This window comes from Camelus bactrianus, chromosome 1 (genome assembly GCF_048773025.1).
Source record: "Camelus bactrianus isolate YW-2024 breed Bactrian camel chromosome 1, ASM4877302v1, whole genome shotgun sequence".
In the NCBI taxonomy this organism is placed as follows: Eukaryota; Metazoa; Chordata; class Mammalia; order Artiodactyla; family Camelidae; genus Camelus; species Camelus bactrianus.
Genome location: NC_133539.1, coordinates 83398078 through 83419409, shown reverse-complemented (window position 1 = coordinate 83419409; position 21332 = coordinate 83398078). Strand labels below are relative to the sequence as shown.

At 36.1% G+C, this 21332-nt stretch overlaps 1 long non-coding RNA gene across 14 annotated transcripts in view; it reads left to right on the top strand.

Annotated features, from left to right (window-relative positions):
* The window catches only part of LOC105066678 (uncharacterized), a 522292-nt gene that overhangs the window by 402667 nt on the left and 98293 nt on the right, over positions 1-21332 (top strand). For all 14 annotated transcript variants that reach the window (XR_012508563.1, XR_012508551.1, XR_012508561.1 and 11 more), the window contains one exon: positions 19494-19652. This is a non-coding gene — a long non-coding RNA (uncharacterized LOC105066678). The remainder of the gene's footprint in view (positions 1-19493; positions 19653-21332) is intronic.

Sequence of the window (21332 nt, the reverse complement as noted above, 5' to 3'; positions counted from 1 at the left end):
TGTATGTAAGGTTTGACTGCTTCACTACAGAGTAGTGCCAGCTTGTTATGAATTGGGCGTTTTATCTGTTCATCACTGGAGGTTTGGAACAAAGCATTGGAAGAAAAGGAAGTGGGCTTCTCTTTTCTCTAGATCGCAAATGTTTTCTGTGCTATGTATTACTGATTGAACCCTTTGTTGTGGCTCAGTTTCTTCTTATCAACTTGTCCTAAAATTCTCTCCATTAACTGAAAACAAGAACTGCAGAGATCTCCAAGCAGAAAGGAAGCTGGGCAAGAAGAAATGCGGGCTAGGGCCAAAAGGATGAACCAGAGAAGAGAACAGGATTGGCATGATTGGTTTATATTCCCCTGGGGTTGATGCATGGCCCCCAGAACACAGTAGTGGGAAGACATCGGTCTCCAGTGTCTGCCACATGACCCTTCAGGACCCAGCTTATACTTCCTCTTGCCCACAGGCACCAACACGCAAACACACAGACCTCCCCCATAAACACTCTTCAGCTAACTTCGACACATGCATTCATTTGTTCAGCTCTTATTTAGACTGGGTATTTTTGACTCCCTCTCATGTTCTTACTATTGCTTTGCCTTTTCCTTTTTCTTTTTTAAGCAAATGATACGTATCTGCTGAACTATAGAACACCAATGGGTAAAAAAAAGAAAAAAAGAAACTTCACCTTTAATCCTACAGCCTCAACACCAGTGGATATTTGGTTTCACTTTTATCATGTTATGGGTTCTTCCAGAAAATATATATACTTCTGGGGTTTTGTTTTGCTTTTATCAATTTTGGGATCATATTGATTGTGTGGTTTTATAACCTAAACTGTTTTTTTTCTTACTCCATATCTTATGAACTTATTTCTGTGTCAGTTAAAGATAATTCTACTACATTATTTCCAATAGCTGCATAATATCCCATTGAGTGAATATAGCAAAGTGTCTTTAATAATTTTTCCACTATCAAATAACAAGGATTTTTACTCTTATACTTTTCAAAACAATGCTGCAATGAACACTCTTCTATTTTTGCAAACATTCTCAATTATCTCCTTAGGCTAATTTCTTGAAAATACAATTATGACATCAATCATATGGCTTTGATATGTAGCCAACTACAATCATAAAGCCATGTTTTATTCAATTAGGAATGTCAAGATACCATTCATTCTCAACCTCACCAGTTTGATGAACCCAAAGGTATTTTATTATTCTTATTTGACCTTTTTTTTTTTTTAACACATGAGGTTGAAATTTGTTTGTTTATTTCTTGGCCATTTGAATACATTTTATATTACATTGCCTTTTTTATGCCATCTGACATTTTTCAATGGGCATGTGCTTTTTTGTTGATATATGAAAAGATATATTGTGGATATTAATGAACTCCTTAAAATAACATACATTCTGATATTTTTCCAATTTATTTGATTTTTTCATAGTTATGTAAGTTTTTCTTAACATTTTAAAGTATTTTACTTTGTGTAATGTATTTTCTTTTATGTTTTCCCCCAAATAGAAATTTTACTCTGAAATATTTCATATTTACCAAAATACAAATTTTAAAATGTAATTTAAAATTAAGAATAAATTTCAAATATATGAAATCTCTACTACTGAAAGATAAAAGTATAATTTTCTCTTAATATTTTGTGTGTATATAATGCATCCACTGTATGGAATCCTAGGAACTGTTTTTATTCACACTTCTGATAACAAACATGTTGGTTTTCCACACCAAGAAATTCTCCAGTTCTCTGCAGACACCAACTGGGTATCAATTCACTTTTGACATTAACTACCTAGAGTTAACACAGACCCCACGGATTTAAGAACTCAATCCCACAAGTCTGCCTGCATTTCTAATCTCAAGTCCCAGGCTTCCTATACTTCTGACCAAATGGCTATAAACTCGGGGTAGGGGGGTCCTATGAGTCCCTCCTTAGGTTCAGTAATTTGCTAGAAAGGCTCACAGAACTGAGGAAGGTACCTTACTTACTACTACCAGTTTATCATAAAGGATACAACTCAGGAATAGCCAGGTGGAAGAGATACTGGGGGTGGGGGACACAGAATTTCCATGCCCTTTCTGGGCACAGCTCCCTCCCCCACCTCAATGTTTTGACCAATAGGATCTCTACAAACTCCATTAATTAGAGAGTTTTATGAAAGTTTCATTACTTAGGCATGATTGATTAAATCCTTAGCCATGGAGATTATCAATCTCCAGCCCCTCTCCCCTCTTACCCCTCTAATCTCCCTGGATTACAGAAGTGGGGATAGAAAGGCCTGAAAATTCCAGTCCTCTAATTACATGGTTGGTTCCTCTGGCAACCAGATCCCATCCTAAAGCTATCTAGGGACCCATCAAGAGTCATCACATTAGCATAAATTCAGGTATAATTGAAAGGGACTTATTATGAATAACAAAAGAAGCTTATCTCATCCTTATTACTCAGGAAATTCTGATGATTTAGAAGTTCTTGTGCCAGGAGCCAGAGGATGGAGACCAATTGTGTATTTCTTGTTATATCACAACATCACAATTGCCATAGCTTACTTAAACAGTTCCTGATAAATAGAAACTTTGTCTTGGTACATAATCTTTGGCCATTTGTTGCATTATTTCTTTAGGTTTAATTTCTAAATGTGGAATCATTGACTGTAAAATATGTGCCAATTTTTGGCTGTTGATACAATTTACTAATCTGTCTTCAAGAAAAGGGAACCAGTTTACTTTTCCACCAGTATATGAAGGCTAGTTCTTTCATACCAACACAAGATATTGTCATTCTTGTTTATCTTGCATGTGGATAGACAAAAATAATTTTATCAAGTTGTAAATTGTGAATATAAAGGTTTGCTAGGAAGAGTGGAGGACGCACATTTTAGGAAGCCTTGGGAGTCAGGCTGAGCTTAGATTTGATGTACGGAAAAAAAGCAAGGGAGTCTGTATCTGTTGTCAGCTTGGAAATGACATAATAAAGTTGATATTTAAGGAAAATCACTTTGATGATTAAGAAATCTGTAATGATTCAAGTATGATTAAATAAGTGTCAGCAGAGATTTAACAGGAGGATTATAACTGAGTTGAGGAAGAAAATAGATGATGTGATGAGAGATTAAACATAAAGAGATCATTTCAGTGTTTCCCATTTGGGACTTAGGAATGCTAGTAATGTCTTATGATGACAGAGAAGTTGATAAGAAGAAGTTATCGGACTGCTGAGTTTAACGAGATGGGGGTGTGTTGAGGGCAGTGAAGGGAATATCCATGTGGGGGACCCGTTTTAAGTTCAGTTGGAAAGAGGCAGGCCAAGCAGAGGAGAGGGCTCAGGAAGCTCCACAGTGTGCCTGGAAGAGCATTAGAAACTGTCGTACTTGCTTTTCTGGCGTTACAAACCGAGGTGTAAAAGAGATGGGCTATTATTGGGTTGAATTTTCCAAAAAAAAAAAATAGTACGTAAGCTTGTAGTAAGTGGTTAAGCATTTGGAGAGTAAAAAGAACAGCTGAAAATGGCTTTGTTGAGAGAATTAGAATCATAGATAAAAATAATCTTAGAGATTTAGTTTGGTTCATTAGTTTTAACATTAAATTCTCCTAAGAACTTACTTGCATTTAAGAGATTTAGGAATTTAAGGAAGGTAACTCAAGGAATATATTCTATGTGTGTGTGTATGTCTGTGTCTGTCTGTGTGCGTGCATGCATGCACGTGGAAAGGGGAGGATACGAGTGGTGAACTGTTTCAGGCTTTTCATCCGTTATTTAATTGGAACTCCACTTTTAACCATTTAGTATATCAGGTTTTTATGTAAGATACAATTTTGAAAGGGTTAGAGTGGCCTTAAAAGATTTGAAACCTAGTAATCCTAAGTTTACGAATGGGGAAAAATTGAGTCCCAAAGAGACTAAATCCATCCATTCATTCATTATTCAATGACTATTCAGTGAGCACCTGCTTTGGGCCAGGGACTGAGATAGGCAGGCACTGTAAGCCCAGCTGTGAATAAGAATGAAGTCAAGGGGAAGAAGTAGACATTGAGCATAACACCACACAAATGGGTGTGAAAATGCCAAATGGCAGTTGGGCCAGGCCCAGCCCTGACCACCAGGGTGTCCACAGAAGCCACAGCTGAGCCACAAAGTCAGCTGGGCCAAGGGCCGGCCCAGCCCACCAGCATATCCACATCAATTGCAGCCCAACCACAACAAGAGGGCACACGTGGCTCTGATGACCAAGGGAGATTGCACCCCTGGGCCCCGCAGGGCATTTTCTATCTCAAGCCACATATTTAGGGATCACAGCTGATATACCTAATATATAGAAACAAACACAGAGAGTTAGACAAATTGAGGAGACAAAGGAATAACTTCCCAACAAAAAGATAAGACGAAACCTCAGGGAAAGAACTGAAGGAAGTGGAGGTAAGTAATATACCAGATAAAGAGTTCAAAATCGCAGTCATAAAGATGCTCACACAACTCAAGTGAAGAATGAATGGACTCAGTGAGAACTTCAACAAAAACATAGGAAATATAAACAAGAACCAATCAGAATGGAAGAATACAACTGAAATAAAAAAATATACTAGAAGGAATCAACAGCAGGTTAGAGGATACAGAAGAACAGATCAGTGATCTGGAAGACACTTGAACAGTGTTACCTCGTTGGAAGAGCCAAAAGAAAAAATAATTTTTAAAAATGAGACAAGTTTAAGAAACCTCTGGTCCAACATCAAGTGTACTAACATTTGCATTATAAGGGTCCCAGAAGGAGAAAAGAGAGAGAAAGGGATAGGAAGCATATTCACAGAAATAATGGGAATGGACCTGCCCAAACCCTGCAGTGACATCTAAAACTGAACTGAAAATAAAAATCACCTCAAAGAAAGCATCAAGAGGTTAATGAATTTAATCAGGGGCTTGCAGATGTAACTCAAAGTAAAATCACTGTGTTTCCAGGTCGTTAAAAATAATTGTTTCCTACTTCAGTGGTAGAGATCTTGGTGTTGAAACTGCACCTTTTGTGTTTTCAGTAGACATTGACTGCTTGCTCTTACTGTCCCCAGCCTCAAATTCTATTACTTTATACTGACTACACTGAGTCCCCCTCCACACCTCTCCTCTCCCTGTGGTATTTTTGGTGTCATTAGCATCTCTTATCTCAGGAAGTATTGACAAACTGAAAGCAGCAACTTCTACTGAGGTCCTTTTAAGTTTGTCATGGATCAGTATATGTCCAGCGATTTATTTTATTTTTATCACTTTACCCTTTCTGTTATAAAAGCAATATGTATTCATTGAAGGAAATTTGGAAAAAATGCATAATAAAATAACACAAAAGAAAAATCATAGAAATCACCCAGAAGTAACAGTTTTTAACATATTGGTTTATATTTTTTCAAGTATTTTATTTACATAAATAAATAAAATAAGCATATACTATACCTTCTATTATAAAATTTGCATTATTAAAATACTTTAAACATTATTTCATATAACAAATTTAATTATAAAAATTTAGCTTTTTATATATGATGCTTAATGACTGCACTATAATTGTAGCTTACATTTATTTAGAATTACCTTTGGGTCAGACACCACTGAAAAGTGCATTTATATGCATTGACTTATTTAAATTCACAGCAATCTTATAAAGTAGGCACTGTTACCATCCCCATTTACAAAGGAGGAAATAGAGCACAGTAGAGGTTGGGTAATTGGTCCAAGATTTCATAGCATGAAAGCGGCAGAAGCAGGATTTGAACCCAGGAACTGGAACTCTGGAACCCAAGATTTATCAAGCTGACTGTATAATGCATGGCATACTATTGTTTTTTATAATTGCACTATTTCAATATCCTGATGTAGGATAATTGAGCTTGCACTTCTAATTATTTTAAAGAAAATTGCAATAAGTATTCTTACAGATAAATCTTTGCTCCCAATATGATAATTTCCTTAAGATAAATTCCTGTGATTGAAATTGTTAAGAGTTCAGGGTTTATTTGCACAATTTATGGCACCAAATTTTCATGCAAATTTAAATCTTAAGGCAGTTCAGTCTAACACACTCATAGACTGAAAACTGGAAGCAATAGAGCACTAAATTCAAATCCTTTTTTGATTTCCAGCAAATCACATCACCACTGTGTAACTTGTGGGAAACAAGCCTGATAATCCTGTCCTGACCTTAGAGTTATGAACTGTTTTGGAAGTCTGAAAGATGATTCATATGAATTTAAATGTGACAAAATCTTTAAAGCACAGGTGCCTTGCATATATAATAGGCTTTCAGTATGGGGTTGATGACTGACTAGTCCAGATCTGGAAAGTGTCTTCTATTTCCTAGTTTTCTGATATTTGACCTAAGGAAATGTTTGCCTGAATATTTTGAATTACAGAGATCATCTAGAAGCTGAATAAATGACATACTGGAGGATTGAGGTCAAATGATCTTCGTTGACCTATTGTACCTTTTGAAAATATATCAAGGAGTTATATCTACCGTTGCTTTAATAGAATTTCCAAGTGAGCCTGTTTTCAATATTGGTAAGCCTGGAAATGCCTTTACATGGAAATTATTGATGGCAGATAATAAGCTACTGTAGCACTTTGGAAACTTTTGAGCTTTTTGTATTTTAACATTTTCCTAACCAAAAATTTAAATAAAAGCTCTAGCATCTGTATGTATGTGTGTGTGTGTGTGTGTGTGTGTATATATATATATATATATATATATATACACACACGCACACATTTGACTTTCCTTGAAAAATGTAGGATCCCAATTTATAAACCAATATTCCAACATTTCTTCTGCACATTAGAAAGAAAATTCTTGTGAAATAATTTCCACCTTTGGGAAAAGCTAAACAACGCAGATCCATTTTCATTGTTCTCACTTTTGAAATGATCCAGTGTTACTGAATTCTCTCCAAATCCCTTATGCACATCTCTTACCTCAGCCACCTAACCAGCAAGTGCCTCCATTAAAAAAAAAAAAAAATTGCTCACAACTCTGGGATAAGTTTTCCCTGGTCAGCACTCCAACTGAGTCCTTGGGATTGGTGCTACCCCCTTACTCAGTTTCAAATACTCCAATTGCCACTGCTGCCTTTGTTCACAACCTCCTGCCTTCCTGTATGCATGCACCATAACTGAGGATTTTGTTCAAAATCCTCAAACCTATTTTTTCTCATGGTAATGCCTGGTTATTAAAGAAGTTGTACGCCCTAGTGGTATAAAGGACTATGGGATCAGAGATAGATCTGGGTTGGAATCCCAGCCCCCTCATTCACTGTGATGATAAGCTGTTAATTTAGACTCATTAGTATTTCCTCATTTGTGATTTGGGCATAATAATCATACATATGTCATAGAGTTGTGAATGAAGATTAGATAATTAATGCATGCAAAGAATTTAGTAAGTTGCGTGACTCACAAAAATTTGCTAGAACCCTAAAGAGAGAGGAGTAATTTTCAGCTGCAGAGTTAGGGACAATGCTGTTCCTTGACAGTCAGGGCTGGAATTCAGTTACTGATGATACCAAAGCCTGTGCTCAGACCACGTATACTCTGTCCAGTGTAAACTTCCCAGGGCCTTACGTTGCTGGCACTCAATGCTTGCTTACTGAGTTTTAGGAATCAAATCCTGTGTACCCTCAAATTTTTCTTTAATGCTGTTTCTACCATCTCCCAGGAACAAAACCCCATGTCCCCCTTGGCTGTTCTGTCCTCTTTATTTATCATTGTTGTCCAGCTTTAATTCTGTCTCATCCCGTATCTTCTGAAGCCCTCGTCATCTGGATACACACTGCCCTTTATAACTTATCTTTGAAAGTGCCCCGCTTCAATAGCCATCCCAACAGAACCCAGGCCTCTTCTCCAATATAGAGCAGGGGTGAAGAAACATGCCTCGGAATCCAGCCGCTTCAGTTTGAAGCTCTGTTTTTTCCACAAATCCCAGTTCGGTCACTTTTTAGCTTTGGGACCTTGAATACATTTTCTGCCTCAGTTTCTTTATCTATAAAATGGTTGTTTAAATTGTCCCTACTTCATTGAGTTGTTGTGAAGATTAAATGAATGCATGTAAAGCACTTGCAACCATTCCTGGAACATATTAAGCCCTGTGTACTTATTATCCATAATTTTAATAATTATTAATCCATAATGATAATCATTTTTACTATTTGTCAAAGATTTCCAAATGTAGCTCAGAGTTATTATCTCTTCAGATCATCTCCTTGTTCCCTGCTACCTTTCATTAAATATTTTTCCTTATCTTCCTGGAATGATGTATGAGAAGTGCCTGAAACTGGGCTTAGCACAAAGCAAGCACTCCTAACATGCTACCCACCCTTTTTTCCTTTGAGTCTCACTCCCTCAGCAATCAACCCAGCTTGCACTTGACTTCCTTCTTGAAAGTTTCTTCCTTTGGGTTTTGAGACCCTATTCTTCCCTGGTCTGGTTCTTTTTCTAATGCTTGATCTTCTCTTTCTACTTCTTTTCCCATTTGTCTGTACTTGTTCGTCTCCCCACATAGTGTAAGTTCCACGAGCGGGGTGGGAATAGCGTACTCATCTCTCTCTCCCGGTGTCTTACACTTAGTAAGTACTTTTGCTGATTTTAGTATTTGTCTTGATTCTTTTAACTCGCTACATAAAGTTTTTTTTTTTTTTTTTAATTCCCTCGACCCCAGTCAGGTTTAGCTACACACAAGCCTCATACACTCTGGATTTCATACCACTCACGGTTGTTTTACTTCAAACATGTTAAATTCCCAAATCTCTCTTTCTGATGCCAACAGATTGTTTGTCTGTTTCAACTTTCTTTACTGTAGTTTCACTAATAATGCCTCACTTCTACTGAGTGTCTTCAATATTCCAAATGCTGTGTTAGTTCCTTTACATACAGTAATCCACTTAGTATTTACCCCTTGAAATAGTTGTTGTTATGCTTTTTTTATAGATAAAGGGCTTAAAATTCCTAGAAGTGGCTGTCCCAAGGTCACCTAGCTAGTGGCCTTGGCAGAGTCAGGTGACAAACTCATCTCTTTGATCTTTTCTCTCTGCCATTTTGAAACATGGCATTTAACATATTAAATGTCAACATGAATATTCTAGACAATAATTATTATAGCAATTTTGAAAGAAGAGAATTTTTAAAATAATATACTTAACTTTAAAAAAATGTTCAGTTTCTGTCCACTGGATTTCTCATTGCATCTATTAATGCCTCACAAAGCAGATAGTCTCCAAGTACCTCAGAGAATGTGACATTTGACTACCAGACCTCTTGTCAGAGCTGGCTGCAATTGTGTTGGAAATTGGCTCTCCAGCTGGGCTGGACTGCAGTTAGGAAACACGATAGTAGATGGTGAACTGCCACTGCTGGGATGTGAAGCAGACATGAATGTTAAGCAATAGTGTCCACAATTTGCAGCCCAGGAACTGCCAAATTGACAGCTAGACTAAACTATAGCGGCATAGGAAGATGTGGCTAGTTTCTTCGTTCAGTCAATACAAAGTCTTATATTGTACTCTGATGAATACAATCTCACTGTCCCATAAACCGAGATGCTGTCAATTATGAATCTCGGTTAGATTCTCAGCCAGCATTTCATGTCTGAGCGCCCTTGTAAGCCTCATAATGGCCCTGACTCTAGTTGGTCTGGATTAGCCTTTCAAGTGAATGTGCAGTTCTTTAAGCATGTAGACACTCCAACAGCAGCCGCACTTCTCTCTGTGAACTAAATAGATTTCTTGCATTTTATCTAGGACTAGATGAAAGGGATCCATAATGCTGTGCTCGAAATAAATCTTGACTCTCTGAGGGGCTTTAACAGATATAGTGAAAGTAGGAAATGAATAATATTAGTAATGAGCAAAACTTAAAAAGAAAATCTAAAGGTTTGGCGGCGGGTGGGGGTGAGGGTTCTGTCTCCTTTTAAAGGGCGTGTACCAAATGATTCTTTTATCTCGTGTTTGCTTTGAGGATTTCTTTCTTTCAGGCTTGGGATAGTCATTTGGTAGTTCACTAGATAGAAAATTTGCTTGTCTTCTTCACCATTCTCTCATATGTTGCTTTGCCATTCATTTGCTTCCTGCAAGGGACATTTCCAAGTTCCTAGTATATGAAGTTCGAAATGAAGAGTTTTTTGATACAAAAATCAAAGGTCCCTGCTTTCAAGAAGCTCATGGTCTGGTGAGGGAGACAAATGCATAAAGGGTGCACAGTGGTAAAGATGTACGTAACGTATTACTAGAATCCCAGTGAATAGCACCTAAGTCAGCCTAAAGGACTTCTTCAAAAGTCAAGAGGAGATGATATAAAATAAAAGTTTGAAAGATTAGGAATTGTTCTAGAGAAGTGCCAAGGTCGCAGAAATCTGCTACATAGAATTATTGCACAAACAGAGAACATGTATATTTCAAATATACAACAGCTAAGGAAGCTATTGGGATTTTAGATGGATATTTTGTTATCCATATACCCATATAGCCAAGTAATTTTCAGTAGGAACACATTTCTTGGACTAGAACGTATTCCCTGGTAAAATGCCAGTCTACCCTTATATATGAAGATGTGCATTGTTTAGCCATTAATTGTTTGTTAAACATAGATATCTCAACCTTACAAATAGAATCACTGGCTTTCAGACATCTTTGAAAGTCAAGAAGTGAGAATCTAGAGAGAGATGAAGTCAAGGGATTCTGACTGGTGAATACCTTTAGCAAATGCTCTGGAGCCAATGAGGATGTACAGGGAGATTACCAACATATACTTTTGAGAAAGTCATTTTGTGAAAGTGTTACCTGAGAGTATTGGGAGGCCTTGACACTAAGAATGGAAGCAACCAGGTCCTTTCCATGGCATCTTTAATACTTCTGTCTTCAACTATCATAAGACTGATCACTGGAAAATCTGAGAAATTATAATAGAGCATCTTTAAGGGAGAAAAAATTTCTGGTGTTGAGGTTGAGCTTGAAATTTGTGTCACTGATTGTAATTAAATAACATTTAGCTGCCTCAGTGTAAATTTGTACAGATTCTAAAAGAAGTTTTTCTTAAAAATTTAGAAGTATAAATTGGCTCATATAGTTTGCAAGACAGGTATGTATTTAATTTTACAAATAAGTCAAGAATATCTCTCTGGCTGTTTATCCAATACATCTTTTGAAAAGTAGAAGAATATGACAAAGACTCACTTGAAATAAATATTTTAATCATAGGCAAGTTCTGATTTTTTAAATCATATTTTTATCTCATATTTATTAAAAACCTAAATAAGGTTTTAAATTGTACTAGGAATACATAAAATAAAAGTTTTTTACTTAAACATTTTCCAAAATTGTGACTAATAATCAAGTCTTTAAGATGATTTCCAGTCAGTTTAAGCTGTTCAAGCTAAATTGCAACGTATTATTTTACACTGCAGTTAAACTAACGCATTTAGTGAAATCCATGCCAACTCCTACATCCAAATTACCTTCTTATTTACATTCTTCAAGTTACACAGGAAGTTAAGAAAGAAACAGCAATTTCTTTTGAATTTGAAATGCCTTACCTGTGCATAAGAATGCAAGGTACTGAGAGATTTAAGATTATAGTCAGTGAAAGATTTTATCCTATGTGGCTTTAGGGCTACCATTTTGAAATGAAACATTTTCTTGATAAAATACACGTATTTTAACCATCTTTAATAAAGAGAAAAAGATGATTGAATCAAGACTCAGGAGACCTGGGAATTTCACCTTAGACCCTACCACTTCTCCATGTAAAATCTTCAATGCTTTACTATTGAACTTAAATTAATTCCAAAATCCTTATTGTGGACCACAGTGTCTTACATGGGCAGCCAAAGAGGTCTCCCTGTTGTTCTTTGAGTATGCTATGCCTTTTCTACCTCAATGTCTTGAGACCTTTTTTCCAGCCAGGCTCTCCTTTTCAGCTACGGTCTCTCACATTGTCCTGTTTATTTCCTTCACAGCACTCACATTAGTCTGTGATGATTTTTCTTGTTGGTTTATTCATACACTGTCTCCCTCACGCCACAGAATGAATGTTCCAGGAGGGCATGGACATGGTCCTAGTCACTGCTATGCATCTGAAGTCTACCCCTGTGTATCTGTTAAGTGTCATGGATGATAACACTAGATTTTCCACCAATTGGCAGACCACTACCTAAAACCAAATTTCTGATAGCTGCATCCTTTTTCCATCAAACCACAATTCATAAAGCACCTTCTATATAGATGCTAGACATATGGGCAGATCAAGTTGTATGAGTCAGGTCCCTGCCTTCAAAGAATTGTGTATAATCTATTCAAAGATGTAAAACATGTCCTGTAATTGAGTAATTGTAGAAGTTTTGCCTTTTAAATTTCATTGTCCATATATGTTCATTAATGGTATATATAAATGCAATTTATTTGTATGTGTTTATCTTGTGAATTTGTCTCTTTCTCCTTCATTTCTGTCAGCTTTTGCTTTGCATATTTTGCAGTTCTCTTATTCGGTGCATGTACATTTGGGATTGTTATGCCTTCTTGGTGCACTGACCCTTTTATTATTCCTTCTATTAATATATAATGTCTCTTTCTGTCTCTGACGATTTTCTTTGCATTGAGGTTGACTTTAATTGGTATTTATATAGCCATTCCTCCTTTTTTTTGATTAATGTTTGCATGATATGTATTTTTTCCATCCTTTTCTTTTGACTTGCCTATATCATTATATTTGGAATGAGTTTCATGTAGACGGTATATGGTTAGGTCATGTTTTTTAATTCGCTCTTCAAATATGGACCTTTTAATTGATGTAATACAATTTTAACCTTTTACATAAATATCATTATTGATATGTTACAGCTTGTCTGCCATTCCTGTTTGCTGTTTCTGTTTTTTTTTTCTGTAACTTTTTCTTGTCTTCTTGTTCATTACTATAACATCTTTTTGAATTCTATTTTGTTTTATTCATCACAGTTTTGAACGTATCTGTTTACCTAGCGTTTTACTGGTTGCTCCAGATATTAAATTACATACAACTAACTTATCTGCTGGTAGCATCATTTTATCAGTTCAAATGAAATGTGGAACCTTAACTTACTCTCCCTTTACTCTTCTCCATTTATATATATAATTATTTAACTGTTTCCTATATGTGCATTTAGAGCCACATCAGACAATCTTATAAGTTGTGCTTCAGTCATTAAGTATAATTCAGAGGATTCATGAGGGGAAGGGAGGTTTATTGTGTGTGTGTATATATATATATATTTTTTTTCTTATTCTTGCTCTTTCTTCCTGACATTCTTGTTCTTTTTTTTTCTCTCCTGATGTTCCACTATTCCTTTTTCTAAAAAAATGTTTTTTCCTTTCTGTTTAGAAAAAGGACATTATTCTAGAGTAGTCTGCTCTAGATAGATTCTCTTAGTTTTCCTTTATGTGGGAATATCTTGGTTTCTCTTTCATTCCTGCAGGGTAATTTTGCTGGATGTAAGATTCTGGATTGTTTTCTTTGATCAGTTGAAAATGGTGTCACTTCCTTCTGGTTTCCATGATTCCATGAGAAATCTTGTGTTATTTTACATTTTTCTCTTATAGAAAAGTGTCATTTTTTTTTTCTTGTTGCTTTAAGGATTTTTCCTTTGACTTTAATTATCAGAAGATTGACTATGATGTGTCTTAGTGTGGATTTCTTTGGGTTTGATTTGCTTGGGCTTCAGGCAGCTTCCTGGATCTATAGATGTCAGTTTTTTTTGCCAAATTTGGGAAAAATTTTTGCCTTATTTCTTTGAGCATATTTTCAGCCCTACTTTTTCTCTTCTATCCCCTAAGACTTAATTGACACAATGTTGTAGCTTTGTTATAGTTACATAGGTCTCTGTAGCTCCTTTTTTTTTTTTTTTTTTTTCAATTTGTTTTCTCTCTGTAGTTCAGCTGGGTAATTTCTATTGTTTTATCTTCCATTTGCTGATTCTTCCCTCTGTCCCCTCCATTCTGCTTTTTTAGCCCATTCATTGATTTTTTAAATTTCCTTTATTGTATTACTCAATTCTAAAATTTCCATTTGGTTCTTCTTTATACCTTCTATTTCTTTGCTGAGACTCCATTTCATTTGTTTTAAGCATGTTAGTAATTGCTCATTGAAGCATTTTTATAATGGTGGCTTTAAAATCTTCATCAGATAATTCTAACATCTCTCATATACTGATATTGGCATTGACTGATTGACTATTTAAATCATTTTGAGATTTTCCTGATCCTTGACATTATTAGTGATTTTCTATTGAAACCTGGACATTTTGAGTATTATGAGACTTGGGACCTTATTTAAATCTTCTATTTTAGTTGGTTTTCTTTGACACGTCTCTGGGAGGAGTAAAAGGAGAGGATGCTACCTTGTCATTGCCCAGTGGAGGTAGACATCCAAGCTTCCTATCTAGCTTCTGAGGGCTCCTAAGGAGCATATACCTCATTACTGCTGTGCAGGAATGGGAGTTTTAGCTCTCCAGGAGGCCTTCACTGACACTGCTTGGCTAGGAGGTATAAATGTGCCTTCTTACTGTTCCCATGTGGCTTTCATGGACACCATGGTGGAGTGGCCTCCTTATCACTGAGTGGTGGTGAAAGTTTCCTCTAATAACACACCAGGGAGAGGTGAAAAAATACCTTATTACGGCCTGGTAAGAGGGACAGTCTGGGCTCACCACTCAACCTTTGGTATCGTGGGTCGGGATGGAGTTACATTTTTTTTTAAACGACGTTTGGCCACAGCAGAGCATTATTTAGTAGAACTTTGCTGTCTTGTTAGGCTGCCTCTTTCCTAGTTCTTGGCTAGAGAGTCTCCTTCTAAAATTCAAATATCTGCTTGATATTGTCCTACTGGTCACCTGCACTTTCTTTATTTAAATTGTTTAGGACCCTTTTTCCTTTCTGTTCTTCATTTTGGATAATGTATACTGTTATGTTTTTCAGGTTCTGTAATTTTCTAATGATGTAATCTGCTGTTAGTCCCAGTTAGTAAAATTTTTATTTCAGATCTTGTATTCTTCTTCTCTAGAAATTCCTTTTGGTAACTTTTAATACCTTCTATTTTTCTCCTTATTAGATGATTTTTTTTCTTCAAATGTTCATGCATATTGGGTTTATTTATAGTACCGTTTTAGTATCCTTATCTGCTGATTTCATCATCACTAGTATTTCTAAGTCTGTTTTTATTGAATGAGTTTTCTCCTGGTTATGGGTCATAATTTCTTACCCTTTTTGCATGTTTATTAATTTTTATGTGATACAGAACATTATGAATTTTACATGGTTGAGTGCTGGCTTTTGTTGTTTTCCTTTAAAAGTATTGCACGTGTTTTCTGGATGCCAAGTTACGTACAGGTACAGGCTCTTCCGGGATCTCTACTGAATGCCCCATATAGTTAATGACGTATCTTCAATCTGGCTGCTGAGAACTGGTTCCTGGCTATCTGTGTGCTCTGGGAATTGTTTGGCTAACAGGTATCCTAATTTGTCTTTCCAGTGTGTCATTCTTTGCCTTACTTCATGGAGATTTACCCTATGCATACACGGAATTACATTTAGTCAAAGGATCATTTATTTACATTTAGTTCCGTGTATACACAGAATTGCATTTGGTTCAAGAGGACCATCATATAGATTTCTGGAGTTTTTTTCCTCTATACAACACTCTCCCACCACCCCAGCCCCTTTGCAACACTCCACAAATTCTATTTGTGTTACCAATCATGAACTCTGATCTGCCTCTTTAATTTAGGAAAATCATTGAGCTCTCCTTTGGTTTCTCTTTCTTGTGCTATAATCCAGAAATTTCCTCCAGCAAAACTCAGAGCAGTAATTTAGCTTTGTTTCTCTTCGCTCATGGTTCTACCTCCTGTGCTTTCTGTTGTCCAATACTTACAAACTGTTGTGTCACGTGTTTTCACCTGGTTTTCTAGTTGTTTATGGTAGAAGGTAAGTCCAGCCATGCTACTTTTTCAGGGTCAGGATCCATGCTTGGGCAGGCCCCATTTAATGCTGCCATGTAAAGGACACTGTCCTTTATCTCTAAACACAAAAGAAGCATTAGAATCTTGACTGAAAATAATGTTTGTGTCCCACATGCTACTTTCAAATGTCCTCCTCTAGTCTGCGACCAAGAATAAAACTGCAAGTTTATAGCCAAATGCTTCATTGTAGGAGATTTTTTTTTAAAATGATTCTTCTAGAGTCTAATCCATATGGGTTAAGTTTGCAGTTAAAATCAGTCTCAAAAACAGAAGGGACTTTTGACAGTGCAGTGGTTTGCTGTAGGGAGGTTATACGTAGCCATTTTCTGGAAGGATAACCCCTCAAGAGTTGGAGACCTCGGGCACCAGGAAGGCATTAAGAGCAACAGGAAATTAAGTAAATTTAGAGAAGAGGTTTCCAGGGGTGGTGGTTAATGAGAAGAACATATCAAAGATATATTGCAATCTACCTTACAATCTTAGATCTGGTGGAATTGACCTCTCACTTTTTAGAGTTAAGAGGAGAAGTTACCTATCCCATTGTCTTAAGAGCTGGTGGTAGAGGATATGGAAAGTAAGTTTCTGGTATAAACATCGCTGTGTAGGTCAACATCATTTTCTTAACCTGTGACAAAATGTACAGATACAATCAAGAAAGCAAGCGAAAACAAAAAGGTCCAGCAAATTATATTTTTTGTGAAATTGGGGGGCAGATTGAATCTGTATACTTGAACATAAGAGTTTCATGGAGAGCTGATACTGAGCAGAAGCAACACAAGGAGAAAAAAGATGGGGAAAGATAAGAAAAGGAGGAAGGAGATAATAAAGATTAGAATAGAAATCAATGAAGTAGAGAATAGAAAAACAAGAGAAAAAATCAAACCAGAAGTTGGTCCTTTGAAAACATTGATAAAATTGACAAATGCTTAGCTAGACTGATAAAGGAAAAAAGAGAGGTGACTTAAATTACTAAAGTCATAAATGAAGGCGGGGCCTCACTACTGGTCCCAAGGAAATTTTAAAAAGCGCAAAGTAATACTATGAACAGCTGTATCACAACGAACCTAGATAATTTAGATGAAATGAATAAATTCCTAGGATGACAAGAACTACAGAAACTGACTTTTGAAGATATAGAAAATCTGATTAGACATATAATAAGTAAAGCTAGACTTATCATAGTGACCATTTCATAATGTATTTAAATATCAAATCACTATGTTGTACAGCTGAAACCGACATAATATTGTATGTCAACTAGATTTCAATTTTAAAAAAAGGTAAAAATAAGTAAATAAAATGGTATAGTATTTGCATGTGACCTATACACATCCTCCTGTGGGGTAAAAAAAAAAAAAAAAGAGGGCTAGAATTAGTAATTTTAAAACTTTCCATAAAGAAAAGTTCAGGCCCAGATGGTTTCAGTGGTGAACTATACCAAACATTTAAAGTATAATTAGTACATATTCTTTACAAATTATCCCAAAATACAGAAGAGAGCAATTCCCAGCTCATTCCATGAGATCAGTTGATACACTGATACCAAAACCAGGTAAGGATATCACAGGAAACAAAACTGCAGACCAATATCTCTTATGCATATTTTTACATATAGATGTAAAAAGCCTCAACAAAATACTAGTAAACCAAATCCAACAATGTATAAAAGGGATTATGCATTATGATCAAGTAGGATTTATGTCAGGAAATCAAGAGAGGGTCAACATCTGAAAATCAATTAATGTAGTGTAGTATACTGTATAAAAAACCATCTCTCGATAGGTGCAAAAAAAAAATACTTGACAAAATCCAACTCCCTTTTATGATAAAAGAACTCAACAAACTAGAAATAGAAGAGAACTTCCTCTACCTGATAAACTGACCCTATGGAAAAACACACAGATGACATTATACCTAACAGAGAAATCCTGAAAGCTCTCTCCCTATAACCAGGAATAAGACAAGGACATTTGTTCTTTCCACTTCTATTCAACATTGTACCAGAAGTTCTAGACAGATCAAAAAGGCAAGAAAATAGGAGCCATCCAAATTAGAAAGGGGGACGTAAGGTTTCTCTATTTGCAGATGACAGGATCTTATAATAGAAAATCGTAAGGAATCCACCTTTAAAAAAAAAAACTATTAGAACTAATTAAGAAATTCAGCTAAATTGCAGGATAAAAGATCAAAATATAAAAATCAATTGGATTTCTATATATTGGCAATGAAAAATCTGGAAGTAAAATTAAGAAGCCATTCTGGTTTACAATAGCATCAAAAAGAATAAAATACATAGGAACAAATTTAACAAAAGAGTGCAAAAATATTTAATGGAAACTATAAAACATTGTTGAAATAAGTTAGATACTAAAATAAATGGAGAGACACCTCATGTTCATGGATTGGATAACTTAATACTGTTCGAATGGCAATAATCCCCCGAACTGACCTACAGATTCAATTCAGTCTCTCCCTGCATAAAAGCAAAGATCAGAACAATGTATATTGTATCTGTGATTGATAGATAGGTAGATAGATAGATAGATAGATAGATAGATAGATAGATAGATAGACAGACAGACATTTAAATTACTTATATTTCATAAAGAAAGTCTGGAAGGATTTACAATAAGCTAATGAAAGCATCAATGTATGATAGTGGTTGGGTTGGAACCGGGTGAATGTGGGCATATGGTAGCTTTATATGCTGTTCTGCTTTTTGTATTCTGTGCATTATTTTTAAAAAGGGAAGAGGGAGCAGGCAGGAGTAGAAATTCGCACCCCAACAACTGTAATGTAGTCAAGGCTGATACAGAGTCAGGCCAGAATCACTTAACTCATCAATTCAATGTATAAGCTCTGTGTGGAGGTATCCTTGGTAGGATGCGTGGCCTCGCATTCCTTTGGACGTCCCGAGAATACGACTAAGACTAACTAAGACAAGAGCAAGTGAGAGGAGAAGGAGGTCGGGGCTAAGTCTGGTGGAATCTGAACTTCCCTATGCCATCTCCATGGCAGCTGTAGCCAAGAATCTCCCATGTCGCTCTGGTTGGCCTTCTCCTCACACCGAGGTTGCTTAGCCAATGGCAGAGGAGATCTAGAGGCAATAAAAGGTTTATCTGAGAATAACTGCTCCTCAGAGGAGCAGAGGAGGTGGAGAGAGAAGGAGGAGAAAATGCGAAGGTAGATGGAGATGTTCCTGCTGACTCTCTCTAACTTTGGGTACAAGAGCACAGCAGACATACTTTTGAGAAGCATAAAGTTAGCCAATTCTTTGGCTCTGATCTGCATTTGGATTTGTTCAGATTTGGGAGCTCAGATCACAAAATGGGAAGCCTTTTGTTGAATTGGTTTCATCTGAAAGTGGGGAAAGAACTTTCTGGAGTTTTTCCCCTCTTTATATGAGAAACCCTGTGGTCCTAGTTCTCTTACCTCTTCCACACTTCCACTCTGTATTTCTTTCTAAAGGTAATGAATTGCCAACTATCACTGCTGAATTGCTTTCAGAGGTGGACCCCTGCACGGGTAGGAATGGATATGCCCACATCTGTCAGAGTGAGAATGGCTTGGCCAGGTGTGCCCGTCATCCAGGGTACCAGCTGTCTGAAGACAAAAAGGCCTGTGCAGGTAGGACATTGAAGCTGATGGATTAATTGGGTAATTGTTTGAAATTTTGTGGTAATTCAGTTTTGAATAGTCAGAACAGCTAGGAGAATGGTGTTTTCATTTATGCTTAAAAAGGAACATTTATATTCTTATTTGATCATTCTGAAAGGTATTTTATGATACTATAAAAACGCAGTGAAATTTTTAGTTACAAAAAAATGATCTGGTGTGGTTTCAGAATGAATGCTTTTTGCTTTCTTTTTCTCATTCTGCAGTTAATTTCAGAATTAATATTTCAAAACCTTCCATAACCGCACAGGGAGTTTTTTATTACATGCTACAGAAGGTGGGGATAACCTTTGAAAAACAAGTATGTGCAAATGAGTGTTCTCAGAAGTTAGGAATAATTAAAACTGAAAAAAAAAAAAAAGAAACTCTATAAATACAAGGTTACATATTTCTGTTTCCTAGAAATAGCAAAACAGACATACTTCAATTCAAAGATGAAAGTGATAAATTACTTCAAGACCAGAACTGATAAATGAAGCCATTCCTGTGGGACAGTCTTTGTTTTAATAACTTCTGAGAAATCACAGAATCCTTCATTTTTATCACGACTTTGCCATGAAATGAGAAACAGTTTATTTGGATTAATTATGAAAATACAAAATGTTTCCTGACTTATGGGACTGATAAACACTTTGCAAAATTGCAAAAGAATTAGATACGAAAATTAGTATTAAGTTAGGTTTTTTTTTTTTTCTTTCTTTCTTTAAGCCAAAACTAAGATAAAATTTTTGGTGGATTGTGTTAACATACTTTTCTGACAAAGAACATTTCTGTTTTGGTCCTCTGTTTACATAACACCTACCTTGCTCAACATCTGGTAAAGAATAAGATCTCATTCAATATTTGTAGAAAATTGATAAATACATACATATATAGATATATACATATGCACCTATATATATCTATGTAAAATCTTTTTCAAATTTTTATTTTAATATCTGGTGCGTTATTCCTAGGAAGTCTATCCCCAAAGGCACTGCCTGCTTAGGGTTTTACAAATACCTTAGAAGGAGTACTTGTCTCAAGAGTCCTAATGGGGATGACATGCTGGCCAGTATAAGGAGGAAGTTCTAGTTGGGAAAATGATGGTGAGACCTGTCCACTTAAAGGGAAGGAGCAAGGACTACCTGGGCTACAAAATGATGTTACTTGACTATCGGTGTCAGGAGAGAGAGAGGGCACCAGTGTTTAAATGGCACTGCCCTGTGACAATCATAGGTACAACATCCACTGTGGATTTCTACCGATGACAGCCCCAGATCTGCTTTGTGTATGACCACTTATACTGTGTACTTTAAATCAGAGAGATAGCATTTTCGGTGAAGAATTTGATATATATTTCTAAAGACAAATTACAATGACTTTCACTCTGTAGGGGATAGAAAAGGCCTATTTGTTTGTTTGTTTTCTGTTCTCTTTCTTTGAATTGACAGATATTAGTAAGTTCTAATAGAGAGAAGTGTTTAAGAGCCTAAGACCAACACTAGAGTTAATGTCATTAGCAGTTGGTTTATTTGCACATATGGAGCCTATGTGATACTTTATTGTTACACTTAATGTTGGCGGGGGTGGGTGGGCAGGGGATGCTTTCCAGTTCATTTTTATAGTTTACAAATAAATTTTAATTCCAGC